Source organism: Heteronotia binoei, chromosome 9 (genome assembly GCF_032191835.1).
Source record: "Heteronotia binoei isolate CCM8104 ecotype False Entrance Well chromosome 9, APGP_CSIRO_Hbin_v1, whole genome shotgun sequence".
NCBI classification, from domain to species: Eukaryota; Metazoa; Chordata; class Lepidosauria; order Squamata; family Gekkonidae; genus Heteronotia; species Heteronotia binoei.
The window spans coordinates 85946892-85971174 of NC_083231.1; positions in this window are offsets into that span (position 1 = coordinate 85946892).

Sequence of the window (24283 nt, forward strand, 5' to 3'; positions counted from 1 at the left end):
GATTAGCGAGTAGGTAGGGCAGTTGAAGATGGACAGTTCGGCCCGGGCGTTGTATGCTAGGGATGTTAAATTTGTGGGGTGACAGGTGAGGCCGACTCTACAGAGGTTAGAATCGGACCAGCAGCAGAGGGGCTCGGCTATTATGGCTGGTTAATGTGTAGTGGTGGAGCTGTGCCCAATCAAGGCTTGGAGCAGTAGTTACTGCTCAGGGAGGGGGATGGTGTTGGCTCGCTATGTCGTGGTGGCGATGCCCCCCCCTAATGAAATATAATTCTGGGCAGTGTCAGGTAAGGCACTGGCAGAGCTGGGATTGGGGGGGGGGGTGAAATTTGGAACACATTTGTTTTGAATTAGAGCCGCATCTCCGGCGGCAGCAGGGGGTACACCCCCCCACACCATACATCGACTTAGATGGTGGCAGTCAGTAGCCTATAGGTTATGTTTGCACATTGGTCTTTCAGTGAGTGCGTTGGGGGCACGTGAGCAATGGGCGGCCCACGGACATGATTTTTTCTGGTTTTGACTGTTTTTTCTGTTTTTCAAATGCTGTGGCTCGTAGTGAGAGGTGGCAAATTCCTATGTGCGTGCACAGCATGGTTTTGGGTGGTCCACCGGGCCAGGAGATCACCAGCGGGCACCCAGCTGGGTCCCAGCGAGTGGGCGACGGTTGAGTGGCTGGGTCTCCATGGCATACGCTGGCCGGGGATCATGCCTCAGTTGTTCATGGGAGGAGTGTGCCTCCTCTGCACGTCTTAGTCATCCATCTGGGGGGTAATGACCTGGGTGGTATGAAGGGGAAGGCCCCCCCCCCCCTTTTCTTTGCAAGCGCAGGAGGATCTGCGGGCCATTATGCAAAGTTAGCCAGGAGTCATCTTGGTTTGGTGACATTTTTGCCAATAGGGTCTGGCGGTCTGCCCTGTATCCCTGGGGGATTGAACGTGCCAGACTTATGGCCTTAAAAAAGCCATGGAAAGGGGGGTGGGGTTGGACATATTCTTCACCACTTGGCCATACGGGTCGAAAATGCTGACCTGTATAGGTCAGATGGGTTTTCAGTAATTTGAATTGGGTACCCAGGCCTTTTTTGAATGAGCTAAGGCAGGGGTTGCGGTCAGCTATGGGCCGTCTGGTGGGGCGCTAATGCCTAAGCAGAGGCTTGGCATTGGCGGTGCAGGATGAGGTATTGGTTACAGTCTTTTCAGGGGAGCACCTATGACTCTGCACCAGTGGGTGCAAGTGGTCTGTATGAACGGTAGATGGGCTTTACGGCTCAATGCTGGGAGTGCAAATCATGACAAATCCTCACCGGGGCGGATCTTTCCTGAGTGATTGATGCCGACAGAGGTGGAGGTGGAGTTTGGGCCTGGCTGCTCAGCACCAGTCAGATGGTATTGGCCTCGTGCGGGGGCAGGGTGGCTCGCCCTTCAAGGACAAGGCGGGGTCCAGTGTTTTGACCCCCGGGTTTGTTCTTGTAGGCCTATACCTCTTGCCATCCTTATTTGTTCAAGTTATGTTTCAATAAAGCGGCACGGGTTTTTATCCAACACACTGTGTCAGCCTCTCCATTCCGACTGGGGGGGGGGGGCAAAGGGAGGCAAATTAGGGCACAAAGTAATTCTCAGTAATGCATTCTTTCACTAGCAGTAAGTCCACTGAAGCCAATAGGCTTCCACTGCAAGAAAGCAAGGTGACTTTCAAAATATTCTCAACATCTATCCAAAGCAAGTTGTAGTCATAGAAAACCATAACAGTAATAAAAAACAGGCAGGCAACAATACATTCAAAGAATCCAGCATTAAATGTAACAGTTTTACACTTCCTGAATGACACTATGACATTATTCTCAAAGTCATGACAAGCATTCTGATACAGAAAACTTGTAATGGGATAAAACTAGGGTTGCCAACCTCCATATGGTGGCTGGAGATCTCTGTGGCATTATACTTCATTGAAGTCCCTCCCCTCCCCAAACCCTGACCTCCTCAAGCTTCAGCACCAATCCAGAGCTGGCAACCCTAGGTAAAACTACATTAGTAATATAAACTTGTTTATATTTTGTTTATTTAAAGCATTTATATGCAGGGCTTTTTTGCAGCAGGAACTCCTTTGCATATCAGGCCACACCCTGATTCTTTGAATGTATTGTTGCCTGCCTGTTTTTTATTACTGTTTTGTTTTTCTATGACTACAACTTAGTACAGGGCTTACTGTAAGCTCTTGGAGGTTTGGCTACATCAGGAGTGTAATATGCAAAGGAGTTCCTGCTACAACCCCCCCTCCCCCCTGTTTATATGTCACCTTTCCACCCAAATAGGTTACCCAAGTTGGAAAACATCAAAGCATTAAAACATTGCAACATTAAAATAGTGTTTAAAATAAAGTATATATAAAATAAATAATGTAAGGAACAAAGCCATCTGATGTTACTGTGATTGGATTGTAAATTGTTTCACTGCTGAATTTTTATGATTTAAAATGAAGTTAATGTATGTGTGTTATGTTGTTACCTGCTCTGAGCCTGCCGGTGGGATGGGTGGGATATAAATCCCAATATTAAATTAATTTTTAAATTAAAAAAAAGTCTTTATCCTCAGGGTGTAACACAACAACAGAGGGAAACAAACAAAACTCCCTAGGGAGGGAGTTCAAAAGTTTTGGCACCATGATTGAAAAGGCACTTTCTTGGGTCTCTGCTAGGGTTGCCAGGTCCCCCTGGCTACTGGTGGGAGATGGAGGGTAGGGTTACCAGATCCTAGAGATTTGGGACCTCAGAGAGGTACAATGCCATAGAATGCACCCTCCACAGCATCCATTTTCTCCAGGAGAACTGATTTATGCAATCTGGAGATTAGCCATAGTTCCAGGGGATCCCCAGGTCCAACCTGGAAATTGGCATTCCTACTATCTATCAAGCCACAGATGGCAAAGCCATCCAAAGCAGGGTGTCTGAAGATAACTGTAGCAGATAAGTAAGTTCATATGGGAGAAGGCTATTCTTTAGATAATAGAAGCCCTACCATGGTGGCAAATCTGAGCATTTTCATTGGTAGGATTTGGGCTATGCAGTATCGACTCGCACTCTGTCTCTGGCATGCTGATTGGCTGATTCTGCTCTTCCCTGTCCACTGCTGGTTCCATCATGCGAGAACCAGACAGCCACTGACCTCTGGCAGAGACAGTTCTTTGCTGGCAGGTTCTCCTGGGGACTTATTGATCACTACTGCCTCTCCTTAGGGCCCCTTGCAGGAAGTCTGGTACAGTTTGTATCTCCTCTCCCCCACCCCCACCAACAAGGTTGCCATGAAGCAAATAGTGAAGCAAACAGTAAACTGTGAGAGACATATTCATGAGACAAACAGTAGCAGTTATGTATCTTTGACACAAAATGAATGTTCATTCACAGCAGTGAGGGGCCAGTTCAACAGCAGCAGATAAACAAACTGACACTATACAATGTATCAAGCCCCCTTTCAACCTGCAAATACTCTTCACACTTTCTATTCCGTTCTGCCCTATGGGCTGAAAGCATAGAATTGAGTCCATTCTGTCCTATGGGCTCATAGTATAGAATACACTCCAATCTGTCCAATGGGCCCATTGGATGGAATGGACTCCCTTTCACTTTCCTGCTGCCTACAAGTGAGAGGGAGTGAAAAGGAGGCTTGCAATGGCTTCCTGCCTCTCATAGCCACCAGCGAAACAGGACTGCCTGTCTACTGCTTGCTTTAAGAGATGGCGAGCCACTGGAAGGCTCTCTTTCACTCCTCCTGCCTGCAAGTAGAAGGGGGTGAAAGGAAGGCTTCTAATGACTGCCTACCTTCCTGTCTGTCTTCCTGTCATTTTCTGTCTCCCTGTCTTCCTTCCATTTCCCTTTATTTCACTCTTTTCTCCTCAACTTTTCCATAACTCTCTCTTTCTTCCTTCTTCTCATTCTGACTCTTTCTGATTTTTCTTTCATTCTGTCTCTACTCTTCATTTTTCTTTCTCCCCATCTTTTTTCTACCATTCTTTCATTCTTTCCCTGTTTCTCTCTTTCTTTTTATTTCATAGCTTGTCTATCTTCCTTCCTTCCTGCCACCTACACATTCATCACCCCACCCCCCAATATTTTTCTAGGGCCTATTGTATTTCTTCCTACAACAGGCATTACTGCTAGTTTTAATATAAATGCACTTTCATTTGGCTTCTGATTGTTAACTACCTCTCAGTATTTTGGTCAGAAGATCCTCTGGTGAAACTGAGACCAATTTCGCACTAGGGCTTGTTCCAGGTGGAGAGCCCTTTTGCCCCTGGTGCTTCTTTTGGTTTTTGCACAAGCTGCCCCAGAGCTGCGATTTGGCATGCTGCTTTTCTGCGGCAAGCAGAAACCGCTTGTAAGAGGATCTCGCTTGCTGTGGAAAAGCACTGCACCAACTCCCAGCTCCTGGGCAGCTTGTGTGAAAACCAAGAGAAGCACCAGAAGCAAAAGTGCTCTCCACCTGGAACAAGCCTAGTGTGAAATCGGTCTTTCCCTATACTAGTCTGAAACCTATGCTTTGCTATGGCATTTAATTACCTTTAATTTTGTTTGCTTATTTTAGGTAGGAAGGGTGTTTTGTTTTTGGAAGATTCATAAACCTAATTGCCATTCTGACTGTTATGAAAAATGCCTATTCTGGTTTAGAGCTGACTTCCCCTTTTGATCTGCACAACCACCCTGTGCAGTAGGTTAGGCTAAAAGTCTGTGAGTGGCCTGAAATAACAGTGTGGACCAAAGCTGGAAGGAAGCAACCTCAGCAGGGTATAATGATACGGAGTCCAGCCTGCAAAGCAGCCATTTTCTCCAGGGGAGCTGATCTCTGCCATTTCCAGCCCTCACTTGGAGAGTGGCAACAATGGTACCCCAGGAGGAAGTGGCTGGTGAGGGTGGAGTCTATTGCATTGTATCTGAGGTCCCACCCCCCTCAAACTCCACCCTCTCCATGCTCCACCCATCAAATCTTCAAGAATTTTCCAATGTGGAGTTGACAACCCTATATCCTTCCCAGCAGCAATGTTATTACACAGGGCTGGGCATTGATATGTCAGTCAGGACACCTGTTCAGCTTTCCGCAGTCTCCATCCACTGATTTTTACCTCTGAACACAGAGCTCCACAGCTGTCCAATGGTGGGGGGGAGGGTGTGTGGAAGTAGCCAGCAGGCTGCCAGGCACACAGCAACACTTTACCCCATTGGGAAAACACATATTACCCCTTTTCAGTCACTCAGGGTTCAAATTTCTAAAAATCTATTCTTAGTGGACATTGATGTCATGGAATGAATGCACTCCCCAAATTTTGGGCTTCTAGATCCAGAGGTTTGGGCTGAGTATTGATGAGTCAGTCAGGACGCTTACTTTTATATATAGATGTACTTTTAGTGTATGCTTTGATAGAGAATTTTCATCCCCCCTGTTTTCTTTAGCAAACTTTCCATTATTGAACCAATGTAATGCTATTTTTACATGGTAAGCTTTTTTAGCATCTATGTTATACACAATTTTATGCCATTAATAAGCAATGATATAAAAGCCATTTTAACAGCAATGTTTTATTGGATTTTTTCAATATGATTGGAGGCTGAGATGACCACATACAGAGAAACCATAAAAGAAACAACTAGAATTATAACAAAAAATGGTAACAGGCCTCTCCAAGGGTGGAATTTTAGCAGGAGCTCCTTTGCATTTTAGGCCACACACCCCTGATGTAGCCAATCATCCAAGAGCTTACAAAAAAGAGCCTTGTAAGCTCTTGGAGGATTGGCTACATCAGGGGTGTGTGGCCTAATATGCAAAAGAGCTCCTGCTAGAATTCCACCCTTAGCCACTTCAACATATGAAGCTTAGGGATGAGCATGAACTGGCTGCCGAACCAAAGTTCATCATGACTTTTGGCTGGTTCGTGGCTCTCAAAGTGATGTTCACAAACTGAATAACCACCATAAACTTCCACAAATTTTGATGCAGTTCATGGTGATTCATGGTGGTCCATGAGGAGAAGAAAGAGAAGGAGGAAGAAGAAGCTTAGCGGTTGCAAAGTCATAGCAACACAAAGTATTCAACAGGGGAGAAAATAGGTTCTAGGGTTGCTAATGAACCTGAAGAAAAATATCGATTTAATAGAATAAGAAGGGTGAGGAGGAGGAGAAGGAACGTTTTGCAGCTTCCGCCAGGTGTGTCAAATGCCCTTTTGCGTTTAGAAACTGGGCAAATGAGAATTGAGGCCAGAATCATGTTATCTTCGTCATGTCAATGGCTAAGGATCCATAAAAACAAAAAAGGCCTCTTCCCTTTAATAACTCAAGACCCCTATAGGCCAAGGTGGCTGCAATTGGTCAGAAGCAACTTAGAAAGTATAGGATTCTCACTTGAAAACCTCTTGGCGCAGAGCTATGCCAAAGCAAAAAGTATTATCAAACAAAGAATCTGCGATATAGAGAGACAAATGGATCTAGAACAGGCCCCCTCTTTTTTAGCAGCTACTGAGACCAAATATGTTATGAGGACGGCCAAGTACTTTTTTTATTTGGAGGTACCAGCCCACAGAAGAGCCTTTACGTTGGCTCGATGCGCAGCCATGCCCTCAAAGGTGCTAGAAGGGAAATATAGAAAAGTCCCGTATGAAGACCGACGCTGTCCTTGTGCTATGGGAGAGGTGGAGTCGATGACTCATATGTTTTTTCGATGCCCTTTCCACCAGGTACAGAGGGATAGGTTTGTTTCCCCGTTTGTAGTTAAACCAATGGCAGACGCGGACAAGGCATGTTTGGAGAAACTTTTGGTAGATGCAAGTCCAACTATCTCTAGACAGATAGCCAAATTTTGCCATTATCTTGTGAAGTTCCATACTAAGAAACAAGAAACTGCATGTCTTGTATGATCTCTTGGAATTTTAGTTTATAAATGTTTTTTATACTCTGATTTAAAGGATTTATATAAATTGGAACTGACTTGAATTTTAAAATTGGTTCAATTATATTTTAGTTATCTTGGATTGTATAGGTGGGGAAATGTTTATGTATTTTATTGTATTTTATGTTTTTTTAGGAGGGTATTTCATACTATCTTAGGTATTTTAGGAGGGTTTTATATGATGTGTTATAGTTTTTATATTGGTCTATGACTGTAATAAAGTTCATTCATTCATTCACAAACTGAATAACCACCATAAACTTCCACAAATTTTGATGCAGTTCATGGTGATTCATGGTGGTCCATGAGGAGAAGAAAGAGAAGGAGGAAGAAGAAGCTTAGCGGTTGCAAAGTCATAGCAACACAAAGTATTCAACAGGGGAGAAAATAGGTTCTAGGGTTGCTAATGAACCTGAAGAAAAATATCGATTTAATAGAATAAGAAGGGTGAGGAGGAGGAGAAGGAAGAGGAGGAAGTTTGATTTATATCCTGCCCTTCACTACCTGAAGAAGTCTCAGAATGACTTACAAACTCCTTACCCTTCCCCTACCCACAACAGACACCCTGTGAGGTAGCTGGAGCTGATAGAACTCTGACAGAAACTGCTCTTGAGGGAACAGCTCTGACAGAGTTATGACTGACCCGAGGTCACACCTGCAGCTGTATGTGGAGGAGTGGGGAATCAAACCCAATTCTTTCAGATAAGGGTCCACACACTTATCTGAAGATATAGGAGATTGTAAGCTGCTCTGAAACTCTGATTCAGAGAGAAGGGCGGGGTATAAATCTGCAGTCTTCTTCTTCTTCTTAACCACTACATCACACTGGCTCCCTAATAGAAGTTTAGTACATAGATATAGGCAGATGAACCTGCCATGGAGGTAAATAGCATCCCCTTAAATCACAATTACCTATTGGCAATATTTTCTCATATAAAATGTTCAACGCAAGCAAGGAAACAGCACCCACTCCATCTTTGTATGGGATCACCAAGAGTCCCTAGTAGAGCAATAATTAGTGGATTAATCACACACACTGTATGCAGAAGCCTATCACCACAGTTCTTTGTGGAAAGATTATATAGGGATGCCAGGTCCTTCTGGCCACTGGCAGGGGATGGGAGGTAGAATTCCCAAATAAAGGTTTGGGAACTCCTGGAGATTTGGGAATGGAGTCAGCGGAGGACAGGGACCTTGGCAGGGTACAGTGCCACAAAGTCCACTGTCCAAAGCATCTATGTTTCCCCAGGGAACTAATCTCTGTAAACTGGAGATGAATTGTGATTCCAAGGGATCCCCAGGCCTCACCTGGAGGCTAGTATCCCTAAGATTAATCACACACTTTTTAAATTGGTCAGCAGGCTTCTCTGTCACTTCAGTTGTCCGAAGGCTCACTTTCTCCTCCAGCCTTCTCCTTTTCCCTTCCCTTGCCAAAGTGACACTTTCAGTGAAGCCCCAGAACAGAGTAGATTAAGGATCTTCCTTCATTACAGCTGTTTTTTTTTTAATTTTCCAAAAACTGATTTGTTACAACTATTGTTAAAGAATTTGGATGAGGGGTGTTGTTGGTTTGGATTTTGATTAATATATGTCAAAACGCAGATTCATAACTAGACATGGACATGAACTGAACAACAAATTGCAATTCATGCACAAATCGGGCTGGATTGTTTTGAACCTCTTTTGACCACGGTGCTTTGTTTGTTTTGTCTTTGCAGTTTGTTTTCCCAGACAGCCTAGCACTGATTCAGTCTATTACTAGGCAATGCTGGGGGCGGACTTCTGGGAGCTCTTCTGGAAATACCAATAGCAGTTGTCTAGAGCTTGATTGGCAGCTCCAGGAGCCAATCACACACCTCCCATTCTGCAGCATGAACAGTTGTCAGTGAGAACTGAAGCTGAGTTTTCAGCTGAGAACTGAAGCTGAGCCTGTTTTGGGGGGCTATAACTTCGACATTCCAAATCCAATCTTCACCAAACTTGGAGGGTAGATGGAGGAGAGCCTGCTGAAGACTCCTGGTGAGTTTAACACCTCCTGAACCAAATGAACCACAAACCGGGTCAAAAATCAAATGAATCACAAAACAAAACAAACCACCATTTCGCCCAGTTTATGCCCATCCCTATTGACTAGAAGCAGCAAAGAAGACTCTTTACCCTCACACGTAGAAGCCTTATCTGGAGATGCCAGGATGGAGTCTTTGACCTTTTGCTTGCAATACATGTATTCTAGAACTGAACCACAGCCATCTTATCTCCATCAACCCCTTACACATCTGTTACTCCTTATGTACCACCTACGATTTCCTTAAATCATTTAGGGGTGTTTAGGAATACAGGACAGAAATCATGCTAGCCAACTGCCTTTGTGAAAACATTCTTTTGTTTTACAGAAGAGGGCAGCCTAGAAGTCTAATAAATAAGTAAACAAATTGTCTAACATCAAAAGGCAAATAATGGCATCCAAGTAAGAAATATGGATTGTGAGGAGATTCATTGTAAATCTAAATGGAAGATAATTCCATTTTAAGGGGAAAAGGAAAAGGGAAGAAAGAAAAAATCATTTCACTACACATTCTATCTTATGGGCCATAGAACTGAATGGACTTCATGCAATTTGGTGCCCCCCCTCCTGGCAGCGCCTAAGGCAAGTGCCCCCTTTGCCCCCTAGATCTGGCTTTGGCACCCATCCTTCATCATTTCCAATGAAGGGAACTTTTAAAAAGGAATACAGTCCCATTAAATGTGATGGATAGAACTCCATTTGTGCTTCACAACCTTGCTCCTGGCTCCGCCCCAAAGTCTCCTGGCTCCATCCCCAAAGTCCTCAGAGATTTCCTGAGTTGGACCTGGCAACCCTATTTTCTTTATTAAGGAAACTCTCTCATATATATCAAGTGTACATCATGGCCTGTCTTGGACTGGCATTCTTGTGGGCATTGAAAATCAACCCTTCTTCAATATAGTGAAATGTGTGTGATGTAGGAGCCCTAGATCCCTACATTGAATGCCAGGTGTAAAGCTGTCTACTGGAGTGCTGGCTGTTCTGTGAAGTAGATTTTGCAGTATAAAGTAGAACCTTTAGATGTAAAACATTCTGCTTTCAGGCTTTCCTTGAATCATTTTATATAGCAGGTTCCCTTGAATCCCCTTTATATAGCAGGTTCCCTTGAATCATTTTATACACAAACATTTCAGCTTTCTGCCTGTTGTGGAAGTCACAGTCTGGATAACCTAACTGGCAAGTGCATCAGTGAGTTGGTTCTCCAAGGCTTCTGCACAGACTTACTAACCTTATGTAGTTTAAAGACTTTTTCCAGCCTAATGAGGCTTCTTCAGAGGAGGATGCCTCTTCCTTCAACAGAGGAGTCACTCAAGTTGAAGGAAAACTTCTTGGGCTGGAGGAAGGCTTCAAACTGTCCTGGAGGTTTGGTAGGATACAAGTTATTGTATCCGTCAGAAAGATTCACATTCAAGTCCCCCACCTCTGGTTCCTTCACTACCCAATTTTTGTAAAACAAGTCCTACATATTCCTGGTGTTAGTAGAAGTGACATTTACTTACTTATTTACATAAAGAAAGACACAATAGCTTGCTGGGCTCTTTCTTTACAATAAAAATGCTTTCCATGTATATTATCCATTTTTATGACATTCATAATACACATAAGGTAAAGTGTGCTAGTGGGTCACAACTGACTAGTGCAAACCCTAGTTCCACCTCATGGTGTTTTCAATATAAGAGATAAGCAGAGGTTGCCTTTCTCCGCAGAGCAGCCCGCCTTTCTGGGTGGTCTCCCATCCAACTACCTACCCTGCTTAGCTTCCAAGCCCTGATGAAACTGGACTAGCCCAGGCTATTAGGGCTATTATGCATAATGCATTCCTTAATGTAAATTAGAGTACACACTAAGCAGAGTTACATTAAGTATAGATTCAGTTAGGTAGCCATGTTGGTCTGAAGCAACAGAATGAAGTTTGAGTCCAGTGGCACCTTTAAGACCAATAAAGTATAATTCTGGGTGTAAGCTTTCATGTGCACGTACATGAAATCTTGTACCCAGAATTAAACTTTGTTGGTCTTAGAGGTGCCACTGGACTCAAACTTTGTTTCATCTAACAATGTCGAAGCCAGTGGTCTTAGAAAGATATAACTATATGTAGGATTGTACTGATAGTTTGTTCACCTAAACAAGGCTTTTTTTGTAGCAGGAACTCCTTTGCATATTAAGCCACACACCCCTGATGTAACCAATCCTCCAAGAGCTTACAGGGCTCTTAGTACAAGGCCTACTGTAAGCTCCAGGAGGATTGGCTACATCAGGGGTGTGGCCTAATATGCAAAGGAGTTCCTGCTACAAAAAAGCTCTGCACCTAAACACCTTAACATATTAGCAAGCAAAACCCACTGAACACAGTAGGACTTACTTCTGAGTAAACAACTGAGGTTGCTCTGTTAGAGCACAATCCTAAACAGAGGTAAACCAATCTAAGTTCCCTGAAGTCAGTTGACTTAAAAGGATATAACCCCATTCAGGATTGCATGGTTAATTACTTAATGACTTAAGATCAGTCCCTCAGAATGTTTTCTACATCCTCCGGCAACATATCATGACAACTTACCCATGCCAAGACTTGCAGGTCCTGAGAAATTGTTTGATTAGCTCTTGTAGTGTAAAACATCTTTCTCTTGGCAAGTACTTAAGCCTATAAGAGCTGCCAAGTTCAAGTCACTGTGGCTCATGCTATAAGTCTTCCTACAGTCCTCTGGGCCACTCTGTAACAAGAGCTACCATTTTGCTGTCACTGTCGCTTCCTCGATTCAGTCTCTAAAGCTCTGTTTGTTGTTTCATTCGGTTCTATGTCTCCCTTAGGAACTTCTTCATTTTAATATAAATAGAGCGCTTTATCATGCAGTGGCAAAGCATCATGGAAGACACAACTCTCAATATTACTGGAGATGATGCATACAGATGAATTTGGCAGCAGGTTGCAAACAAAGAAGCATAATGAAAGGGTATTCTTTTCTGGCGATAGACAGACAGATATGACTAGATAAGATATATGGTTATAAGACACTAAATATAGCTATATTTTATATTAATAGATATTTTACACTTCATATTTATCATTTAAGAAAAGTTTATACAATAAAAAAGAAGGGGATATAAAATGTCCCTGGCCAACACAACTTTTAATCATTTATAAAGATCAAAGATGAGACATATATAGTGAAGCTTTTTCTGACAATGCCCTTCAAGGCACAAAAGCCACTGGGACACTGGCCTTTCCCCCAAGATCTAAGCTATCTATGTGATGAGAGACTTTGTACAAGGGTTATTTGCAAACAAATGGGCACTCATTTATGAAGCTTCTGAAAATGTAATTATCCGGTTCATTGTACACATTTGTCCAGCTTGTAATGCTGTGTTGCATTACAAAGCATATGCCAGTTTCCCCAAGTTCTGCTGCAAACCAGGCATGTTAAGTAAGATTTTGCACACAGAGAGACAGGGTTCAGCAGAACAGATCACAAAGCCAATTGCTTTGCGAGCATATGCATAGACATTCTTCAGTGTTAATCCCTTACTCTTGATGAAATCCCTATTGTCTGCCGTGAAGCTATACAAGCAACAAAGGAACTAATTGGCAGGTAGATGCACAGAAGTTCTTTACTGTTAACCACTTGTTCACAATGTCACTCCTTTTACAACATATAATCAGCCATCTGATCAGCCAAGGAAGTATATCTTAGGAACTACTATGCAAGCTGCATGATATTAGGGATGCCACTCTTCATATGGGAACTTGGGATCCTCCAGAACTGTAACTAGGAATAGACACAAACAAATAAAAAAATAGTTCAGGGTGAATCACAAACCGAACCGCAAACTCCATTAACCCAGCTGGCTCCCATAGAGTTCATGAGGTTCATACCAAAATAGCTGAGCTGTAGGGGCAGCCTGCTGTCTGCAGCTCAGCTGTTTAAAAAGGATGTTAAAAAAAGCCCCTTTAAACAGCTGATCAACGCACAGCAAACTGCTCTCCATGGCCCAGCAGCTTAAAAGGGTTGACTGCCCAAGAAGTTTGCTCTGTGTGGATCAGCTGTTTAAAGGGGATGTTCAGGGGATGGCTATCCAAGAAATCCCCTTTAAACAGCCGAGCCATGTGAAGCAAACTGCTCTTGTGCCCCAGATGTTTAAAGCTGCTTAAAGGGGCTTTCTTGGGCAGCCAGCCCTAGCCAGGCCCATTCTTGGTGCTGTTTAAATCCCTACTTTCTGCTCCCTGCAGCTTTTTGTGGAAAACAGAAAGCAGTGGTTTAAATGGATCCCAGCCATTTAAACTAAGCATTTAAATCACACAACTGTTCTTTGTGGTGAGCTCTTAATGAACTGGCATGAATTGTGTCAAAATTTGTGAAAGTTCATAGCAATTCTTCAGTTTACAAACATTGCTTCATGAACTGTCCAATGAAGTTCATGATGAACTCTAGTTCATCAGCTGGTTTGTGTCCATCCCTAATTGCAACTCATCTCCAGACTATAGAGAACTACATAAGGTTGCCAGGTCCCACCTGCCCAACAGCGGGGGATGGGGGGATATGGCTGCCAGATCCAGGTTGGGAAACTCCTGGAGATCAGGGCATTTATAACATAAAAAGAGTATGTATGTTTTATCTTTTCCTTTTTCATTCAAATAAATTGCCAAATGTTCATAGAACTTATAGATTTGCATCATTGATAACATGTTAATTTGGTTAATAAAGCTACATTCCAAACATGATTAAAGTAAACCGTTACAGAGTGGGGTTCTGTTTTCTTCTGATATTCTGCTACAACCATCTTTGCAGCTATAAGTGAAGTTGAAACTAACACAATATCTAAAGAAAACACAAATCCTTTTGAATTATCTAATAAGGTTATGCTCCATAACATAATATGCTATTATTAAACCAAATTATGTTTTGCCAAATTAAGTTGATATTGGCCACCCAGCAAAATATGTCAAGCCTGTTTGTTACAAATCACATCCACAACATACATCTGATAGATTTCTATATATGATCACTAACTTGTGAGGTGTAAAATCCCATTTCAAAAGACCTTTACAAAAGTTTTATCTCAGATTTATTTAGTAAGCTGCTTTGGGTCCCCAATGGGGAGCAAAATTAAGTTAAAATATCAAAATAAATAAATAATAATAACTATGCTTTTGTATCTTATCTTGATTGATTCTTGCTAACAATTTATGGGCTTGTCCTCCAAATCCTACCTGCTACATACACCCCCCATTGTTCTTGAATGTGTGTGCTTGGAAAAGATTACTAGTGATTCATGCAGGGATCTCTCAAACAGCCAAGACTGTTGCTATTGAATCTTATGCTTGCAGACTGCAGCGTAGCTGCTAGGCTGAATGAGCAGAGTTTACTTCCCTGGATGGGAAGAGTCAGGGGGTGCCCGTTTCAGTGCGCAGAGAAAAAGGCGGGATCTGACAGTCTAACGGTCAGATCTGCACTCCTCGTCGGCTCCTTCATCTTGGCAGACGATCGGCTGAGGCTGAGGCTTTTCTTTTGTTTTTGGTTGGACATCGGGGTTTGTTGGGGCAGTCGACTGGGCAGCGGCATTGAAGTGAAGCATTGGCTGGAGCGTCGCTGCAGTGCTGTGGGTTGGCGGCGGCATCAGAAATGGTGGAGGACGTGGCGTTGTCCTTGTTGGCTGAGTCTGCCTAGGGTTTGGGGTCTGCTGGGGCAGGGGTTGTGGAGCCCAGGGGTTGGTCTTTCCCCTTTTAATTTTTGAAGGTGTGGGCCTGTGGGGCAACCTGGGTTTTTTATCATTGCCCTTGAGGTTGGCAGGTGACCATTTTGGAGAGCCTCCCCCTCCCCCCCATTTTTCTCCTACTGGAGACATTGGTGTGCAGCAGAGGCAGCAGAGGCTTTTGTGGCCATTTTGAGTTCCCTTTCTTCTTCCAGGGGGAAGCCATTTTAGAGTGGAGCTGCAGGAGGCCGTTTTGTGGTCTTGTGCTTGCTATTTAGATGGCTGGTGGAAAAGGGTCGGGCAAGCCCAAAGGAAAAAAGCCAGTGCCTAAGGCGCCCAAGGCTCCTGTGAAAAGGCCACCACCGCCGTTATCCTCTGCTGATGAGGAGGGTGATATGGTGGTTGATTCCAATATTGCTTGTACATTGAGAGCATTGGAACAGGCAGTGAGCATCCTTTCTCCAGGTGGGGAGGATGGTGTGAGGCAATCTAAGAAGGGTAAGCAGGCGAGTATTCTCACCAGGCTGTCTATTCTTGAGGGCAGGTCTGGTGGAGTCATGCCTGGCAGGGACGCTGGCCTTTGCGGTCCGGAGGTGGTTTTGATGGCGGCGGCTGGTGCATCGGGGGTCGGTTTGCCATTGGTTCCTGCTGGATTCGGAGGTAGGTCGGGTGATAATTTATAGGCAGGGCCTGGTCAGGTTTGGCCATGGGGAGCATGGGGGCCTGCTTCGGCGGCCGGGGTGGGCACTTCCATGTCAAGCGTGGGGGCACCTGCCTCCTCTGCGTTGGGCGCATTTCAGAATTGGGCTTGGCCATGTGGGCAAGGCGTTCCTAGTGTGTACCCGGGCTCAGGGCATCCTGGCATGGCTGGTTCCTTTATGGGGGCACCCTCAACATATGGGATGGTGCCTTTTCCTGCTTTGCTGTTTGGGGAGGTTGCCTTGCTGCTGGGGGACCACTTGCTTCCCACTACTAGAGAAAAAATATTAAAAGGGGAGTACGTGGATATTTTTTCTCTTCTCTTTCGGGAGGTTGAGAAAAAAGACAAGGAAGAATTGGATGAGAAAGAGAAGGAAAAATTGAAAAAAACAGAAGGTGGACAGGACCTGGGCTAATTGGCTTTCTGGGTTCTGTATTTATGCCAGGGTGATTGCAAGGGTGCAGCCGTGGCAGGCAGCATCCCTGTTCCAGTATTTGGACATAATTTATAAAGGCTATACGGCCTTTAGTGGACCAGCCTGGTTAAAATATGACCGGGAATTTAGGATGAGGGCTGCCCTGTATCCATCCCTTCAGTGGGATCGGATCCATCAGCAGCTTTGGCTGCAGGTTATGTCCCCGGCTAGGCCTAATCTGGGTGATCGCTCTGATAGTGGTCACTTGGTGAGTAGGTCATCCACTTCCACTGCTGGTTCATCAGGCTCTCCCCGCGGTGCAGCAGGGCAGGCGGTTCAACCCCGCATGCTCTGCTGGGAATTTGGATCCCTTGGGGTATGTAATAGGAAGGCATGCCAGTTCAAGCACGAGTGCCCCATGTGTGGTGGTTCCCACTCATTTGATAACTGCCCTAGAGCCCGTGGGCGTAAAAATACAAAGAGGCCTGGCGGGAGTAGAGGTGCCTTTCCAGCTAAGAAAGGGGCCCAGCCCGATAAGGGTGGGACCTCTTGAGCAGTGGCTGTCAAGGTACCCTCAAAGGGTTGATAGTTTGTATTTGTTAGAAGGTTTTAAAGTTGGGTTTAGGATCCCTTTTCAGGGTCCTCGAGTTCCGTTTATGTCAGGAAACCTTAAGTCAGTTCAGGGCTTGGAGCAGGTCATTAGGGACAAGATTGCAAAAGAGCTGGCTGAGGGAAGGATACTGGGTCCTTTTTCACATCCTCCGGTGAGTACTCTTAGAGTCTCACCTTTGGGTGTGGTGCCTAAAAAGGTGCCTGGTGAATTTCGTTTGATTCACCATTTGTCTTTTCCTAAGGGGAAGTCCGTGAATGATGGGATCCTGGAGCACTTATGCTCTGTTAGGTACACCAGCTTTGACCAGGCTATTGCCGTGGTGAGGCGTTGCGGGGTGGGGGCAGAATTGGCAAAATGCGACATTAAGTCTGCGTTTCACCTTTTACCTGTCCATCCCGATGATTTTGAACTTCTAGGGTTTTCTTTTGAGGGTCAATTTTATATTGATAGAGCATTGCCAATGGGCTGCTCTGTGTCATGTTCGGCTTTTGAGCGTTTCAGCACATTTTTGGAATGGGCTGTGCGGGAGAAAGTGGATTTGCAGGATGTCGTTCATTATTTGGATGACTACCTTTTTTTGTGGGTCCCGAGGGGACTGGGTGTTGTGGACAGCTGCTGTCTGGCTTTGTTGAGCTGGCGGCGGAGCTTGGGGTTCCTTCAGTGCCTGAGAAAACTGAAGGTCCGACCCAGAGGGTGACCTTTTTGGGGATTGAGATTGACACTATTGCGCCGTTGTCTAGGGTGCCTCTTCAGAAAATAGTGGAGCTGAGGGCTAGGATTTCTACCTTTCTTCTTAAAAGGAAGGTTACTTTGCTGGAGTTGCAGCAGCTAGTTGGGCACCTCAACTTTGCTTGCAAAGTGGTTGCTCCTGGGAGGGCTTTTCTTAGAAGGCTGTGTGATGCTATGGCAGGGTTACGCTTGCCTCAGCATAGAACTAGGGTCACCTGCAGCATGAGGGATGATTTGAGGGTTTGGCAGGAATTTTTGGAGTTCTTTAATGGAGTCTCTTTTTGGAGGGACAACATGAGGCTCGAAGCTGAGCTTCAGGTCTTGTCTGATGCTGCTAGTTTCTTGGGTTTTGGAGTCTATTTCCGTGCACGGATAGTTGGCCTGACTCCTGGGTAAAGGTTGGTGTGAACGGGGATCTTACGTTTCTCGAGTTCTTTCCTATTTTAATCACGGTTTGGCTGTGGGGGAAGGATATGGCCAATCACACTGTCCATTTTTGGAGTGATAATATGGTGGTGGTCCACGTCATTAATTCCCTTTCATCCAAATCTGGCCGGGTTATGAGATTGGTGAGGGCCTTCACTCTGCACTGTTTGCAGCTTAACATTTTGTTTTTAGCCAAGCATGTTCCTGGGGTGAGTAACGGGGTGGCTGATGCTCTATCTCGTAAACAGATGGAGAGGTTTTGTCAGCTGGCCTCCGATGCCGACAGAGAGCCGGTGCCAATGCCCCAGGAGCTATGGCTGATTGGAGAGCCGAGGCCTGCAGAGCGATAGGTCTAGCCATTGTGCCCAGCACCAGGAAGTCTTATGAACAGGCTGTGCAGCAGTTTGAAGACTTTAGGGCTGAGGTAGGGTACTGCAGGGTTTGGCCCCTCCCGGTGGAGCATTTGCTCCATTACTGTGTTTCGCTGCGAGGTAAGGGATTGGCTGTGCGATCCATTAGGGGGCGCCTGTCTGCATTGGCTTTTGTCAGTAAAATGCTGGGTTATAGGGAAGAAAAAGCTGACTTTTGTATTCGAAAGATGCTGGAGGGGTGGGCCAGAGAGGCCGATCCCAGGGTTGATACGCAGAATCCTGTGTCTCCTTTGATTCTGCAGGGTTTGAAGAGGGTTTGGGACATGGTGTGTGCTTTGTCATTTGAAGCATGTTTGTTTCACGCTGCGTCTTTGTTAGCTTTTTGGGGGGCTCTTAGAGTAAGTGAGCTGGTGGCACAGTCTAGAAACGATGTTTCTGGTAAGGCTCTGTTGTTAAGGAATCTGCAGCTATTTGTGGGTAAGGCAGTCATCACTGTCCATCGCTCTAAGACAGATCAGTTGCAGAAGGGTACGGTGCTCGAGTTGGGTAGTTGTTCAGAGCTTGAGCTGTGTCCAGTTACTGCGTTGGCTGCTTATTTGGCAGTTAGGGGGCCCATGGAGGGGTTTTTGTTTGTACATTCAAATGGTAGCCCGTTGACGAAGCATCAGTTTTGGGCAGTAATGTCACGGGCTTTGGGTGAGTTGGGGTTGTCTGGGGTGCGGTTTGGGACCCACTCCTTTAGAATTGGGGCAGCCTCAACAGCAGCTGTCATGGGGTGTCCTTCCACTTCCATTCAGAGGTTGGGCAGGTGGCGTTTCTTGGCCTATAAGGCTTACGTGCGACCTTTTATTAGGCCGTGAGTGACTTGGTGTCTGTTTATTGTTGGTTCTGTTCTTGTTTAACTGTTTTTTCTCTTTAGATGCTGTTGTTCTTGGCCAGAGGAGTTCTCATATGCAGCCATAGCCACGTGTTTTGGGCCGCTCATCAGGATCAGAGAACTGCAGTTGGCTCTCAGCTGGGACTCAGCCAGCATGTGTGTATCAAATGGCGGGGGCGCCGGGGCCTTCAGTGGCCGGGCCTGCTGCCTTTGTTGTTTAAAGGTTGTGTGGGTCCTCCTCCTCAGGTTTTAATCGTTCACCTGGGAGGTGATGATCTGGGACTCTTAAAGGGCAAGGCCTTAGTTTTGTAGGCCCGGGATGATTTCCAGCACATTCTGGAGCGATGGCCTGGGACCACCATAATTTGGTAAGCCATGCTGCCCCGCCTGGTGTAGTGTTGTGCTTGGGACCCTGCAGCTATAGAAAGGTCCCAGTATAAGGCTAATAAGGAGATCAGGAAGGTGCTGGAAAGGGGGTTGGGCCACTATTTGAACCATCCGGAGGTTTTGTTGAAATTTCCTGACCTCTACAGAGGGGATGGGGTCCATCTCTCGGAAAAGGGTAATATGCTTTTCCTGAGAGATTTGCAGCAAGGGTTGCGGGTGGCTTTGGGGCTCCAGGTGGGCGCTAAGCCCTAAGTAGAGACTTGGCCTTAGTAGTGGCAGGTTTTTGGGGTTTAGGGCACTATGCAGCTAGGGGAGGACTGTGGAGCATCCTCCTTTTGGGGAATTTGGGGTCTGGCATGATCAGCCTTCGGGTTTGAAGACCCGGGTTTGGAGAATGCAGACTGTCCAGGAGGCTCGGCTAGAGGGTGCCTTTCTGGCGAGACATGCGTCTGGGTTTGGACCCTCTGGTGTGTGCCTCCCTGCTGGGCCTGCCTGGAGGGAGCTGAGTAACACTCAGCTCTGGCTGGGGGGCTGGGTCTCTCACCCATTAATGGCAGAGGAGCGGGCGAGGTGACCCCTAGCCCTGGCCAGGCCGCTGGTGGGGTACCCTTGCTGTTTATTAGAATATTGAATAAAGTGGCCGAATTTTATACCAATACTTTGTGTCTGACTCTTTATTCTGTCCATGGGGAGCAATCTTATGCTTGCAGACTGCAGCGTAGCTGCTAGGTTGCATGAGCAGAGTTTGCTTCCCTGGATGGGAAGAGTCAGGGGGCGTCTGTTTCGGCGTGCAGAGAAAAAGGCGGGATCTGACAGTCTGTCAGATCTGCACTCCTCGTCGGCTCCTTTGTCTTGGCAGATCTTCAGCCCTCCCGCCCGCCCTGCATGTTATGTGGGCAATTTGCTGGCTGCCTCCTTGGAGGAGCCGGGTAGGAATTTTTTACACCTTGGCTGATTGGCAGTGGCTGGGGTGCGTTTTTTGCCTTCCCTACATAGCAATGCAGTGGATTGAGGATTTGGCTATCAGAAGGCATTGTTAAATAGGCGGTCACTTTAGTGGCAGGTTTTTGGGGTTTAGGGCACTATGCGGCTAGGGGGGGACTGTGAAGCATCCCCCTTTTGGAGAATTTGGGGTCTGGCATGATCAGCCTTCGAGTTTGAAGACCTGCATTTGGAGAATGCAGACTGTCCGGGAGGCTCGGCTAGAGGGTGCCTTTCTGGCGAGACGTGCATCTGGGTTTGGGCCCTCTGGTGTGTGCCTCCCTGCTGGGCCTGCCTGGAGGGAGCTGAGTAACACTCAGCTCCAGCTGGGGGGCTGGGTCTCTCGCCCGTTAATGGCAGGGGAGCAGTCGCTGTGACCCCTAGCCCTGGCCAGGCCGCTGGTGGGGTACCCTTGCTGTTTATTAGAATATTGAATAAAGTGGCCCAATTTTGTACCAATACTCTGTGTCTGACTCTTTATTCCGTCCTTTGGGAGCAATGGGTGAAGCACAGATTAATCCAAATTACAATTCCCAAGGGGCAACTCATAATATACATCAGCACAGTGCACTTTATCCATGCACCAATATTACAAGCCAGAAAGAACTTCTCAGAAAACAGGTTTACCCTCTTCACACTTTTCTAAGGATCTCGTACAGGTTGAGATAATCTGATCAATGAAAACTATCTTAACCTGGCTTTCTGCCTCTCTGGGGGTAGAATTTGGCATTCCAAACCCATTGTCAATTCAAGATAAGCAGAATTGTCTACCTGATCTATACATGTTCTTTAGCACAGTAGCTTGTGCTGTGGCAGCAAAAGAAACAATCTGTACTTGGTGATGGGGGCATTTCCTCGCTGCTTGCCAACAGACCCCTTGTTACAGCTAGAGAATTATAATGAAAAACTGTCCCAGACTAACTGATCACTCACAGGATGTAGAGTAGATGGAATCCTGCTCTAGAAAACTGTGCAAGATCCATTTAAAGTGCAGTTTACCAGGAGAACATGCCAGCCCAGGGGCAACAATGACAATTACTATGACAGTGGTAAAATTGGGTCCCAGATAAGAGCTGGCATATCCCTACCCACCCCTCCTCCAGTGCCATCAGGCCACACATTGTCTAGGCTGAGGGGGAAGAGAAAGAGAGACTGTGCAGCCATGGCAGACCCTCTCAGGCACCAGCTTCCTACACCTCCCCCCCCCCCCCAGTGCCGATGCAATCAATTCCCAGGTAATGCTGAGGGCAGACTTGTGGAGAGGCCTAGAAACCCCCAAAGCAGTTGTCCATAGCTTTTGGAAACTCTGGCAGGCAACCATGTGGATCACATTCTGCTCAATGGAAGAAAATTATATCCACAACCTAACTCAGCTGGTTTCACTTTGCAACACAAAGAAAGAAGAGTTAGTTCAGTTGCCATTTGCTGCATGGCTGACTTAGGGGAGGCTTTGAGGGACTCCTTCCCCCCCCCACACACACACAGTGGGACAATTTTTTAAACACATCAGATCACTTCAGAGATGGCTCATCAATGGAACAAAATTTGCTGTATGAAACATCCATTCCTGTATCACTTTACTCAAAACCAGGCCAACAACTGATAACATCCAGTTTAGAATGGCAATGTGAAAGGGACCTAAGACTATAAAGCCACTCAGTTTTTGTTGATAAGTTTGCCAGTGTCCTGAAGCCCATCATACTCTTTAAGACCGATTTACCTCATAGGGTTGTTGTTGTGAGAATAAGGGAAGAACAATATGATTGCATGCTTTAGGTCCCCACCAGGAAGATATTAAAAAAAAAAGTTTCTTTGTCCTATAAACTACTGGTACATAAGGTAGTAGCATAAGAGTTTAATTGTTATAGTGGTCATAATTAATGATTATATTCAGGGTTCTTGGACAATATATATTTGGCATTGTCTGATGTTATAAGCCTACACACTGTCATAAATTAACACAAATTAGTGCACAGACTGTTAAAGGATGTTTCCTACTCCTATCTGAGAAAGAGATAAATATAAAAATGGCACAACTGGTTAAAACAAATGCAAACAAATTTGTGCTAATTTAACGACGTGGGATAAAGTTACACACAGCATTCACAACTTGAAGACTGTGTGTGCACTCAAATGTTCCAAATATTTGGAAAATGCCAAGATCCAGTTACAAATTCAAAAGTAGAAAACATGAGACCATGAAATTCAGTCGTTAGAATGCAGAACATTTGTACATTGTGAATACCACAAGACTTCTTATTGCAGGAATAGAATTGCCAAGTGGCTATGCACCGATTTTATGTAGCTTTAATCTTTATGTTTATTTATTTAATGATTTGTAGCCCATCATCCGTACATTCAGGGTGACTAACAACATTTACAATAAAAGAATTTAAAACCCATTAAAATACTAATACAATTTGTTCACCAATAAAAAAAAAGAAAAGGGAATTCGAACTCAACAGTAATCAAACTTCCACAGGAATTAAAACCTCATTTCTCCAAAACGCTGCTGGATAAATAAATCTCACGATGCCTCAGAGGGTAGATCAACTTCTGTCTTTCTCCAGGCAAACATAAAGAATCCCCTCACTGTACATTATTGTGTGTGCAAAAAGAAATTATTTTATTTGTATAATCCAACACATTACTCTCATTTGTAGCTTAAGGGTTGTTTCATATAAAAGATTTTAATTTTATGCCTTTTTATATTAGGATCAAGTGGAAGAAAGGGGGAAGAGGAATTGAATAATGACATGTTCCCAACTATTCAGTTCACCCGATGGCATTTCTGTTGTATTTATTTAGTACACTTTTATCCCACCTTTACTCCAAGGAGCTCAGCATGATGTATAATCAGTCTTTTTCCTCCTCCCTCAAAGAGAGGTTAGGCTGACAGAAGAATTTGTTTTCAAAATGGATATTTGCTAGCTACCTGTCATATTTGTACTGGTCTTGTCATAAAAATTGTGAACGTACAAAAATGTGTTTGTCTTGTTATAAAAATTACAAGCTTGTACTGTGTTTTGTTCTCTTACTCTGTCTAGTACTTTCTTGTACCTTTGTTCTTTCCTGAGCTGAGAGACCAAATGATATATTGTCACACAGTGAACTTTATGGCAGCGCAAGAATTCGAATCTGGTTTCCCAGGATCCCACTCTAACAGCTTCCCATCCCACTTCAGACCCCTACTTTGGCCTTATGCTGTTTTCCTGAGGGTCTACTGCAGGGGTGTTCAACTCATTTGTTAGTAGGGCCAGATCTGACACAGAACTTTATGGGGCTATGCATTGCATTTCATAAAATGTAAAGTGAGGTAGTGGAGATACAAACTTTATGAAAGGACACAGACAAATGCAATTAAAGATAATATGTTTTAACTTAAAATACAAACATGCTTACAACTCTTGCAATATTTTGTTTTCAATGGAAAGGTGATGCAATTTTTAATTTTTAAAAAAATTTGGCAATGCAATTTTAAAAATAAACATCAAGAAAAAGCACAAGGATCACAAAAGAAGTGAAAAATATAAAATACTCTGAGCCTCAGGAAACATGAATGGTAGAGGAATAGTGGGATTTGGCAATGCAATTTTAAAAATATAATATCAAGAAAAAGTCCAAGAATCACAGTAGAAACTAAAAATATATAATGAACATATATATGAACATATGAAGCTGCCTTATACTGAATCAGACCTTTGGTCCATCAAAGTCAGTATTGTCTTCTCAGACTGGCAGTGGCTCTCCAGGGTCTCAAGCTGAGGTTTTTCACACCTATTTGCCTGGACTCTTTTTTGGAGATGCCAGGACTGAACCTGGGACCTTCCGCTTTCCAATCAGATGCTCTACCACTGAGCCACCGTCCCTTCCCATAATGCTCTGTGCCTGGAAAACATGAAAGGTGGGGGAATAGTGGGATTTGACAATCCAATTTTAAACATAAAACATCAAGAATAAGCACAAGGAGCACAGCAGAAACTAAACATATAAAATGCTCTGAGCCTGGGAAGACAATGAAATGGCATTGCAAGCTTCTCCCCCCTGCCCCTGAGGTCTACTCAGATTGGCTATGTCTCTCCAGTATAATATCTCCCTT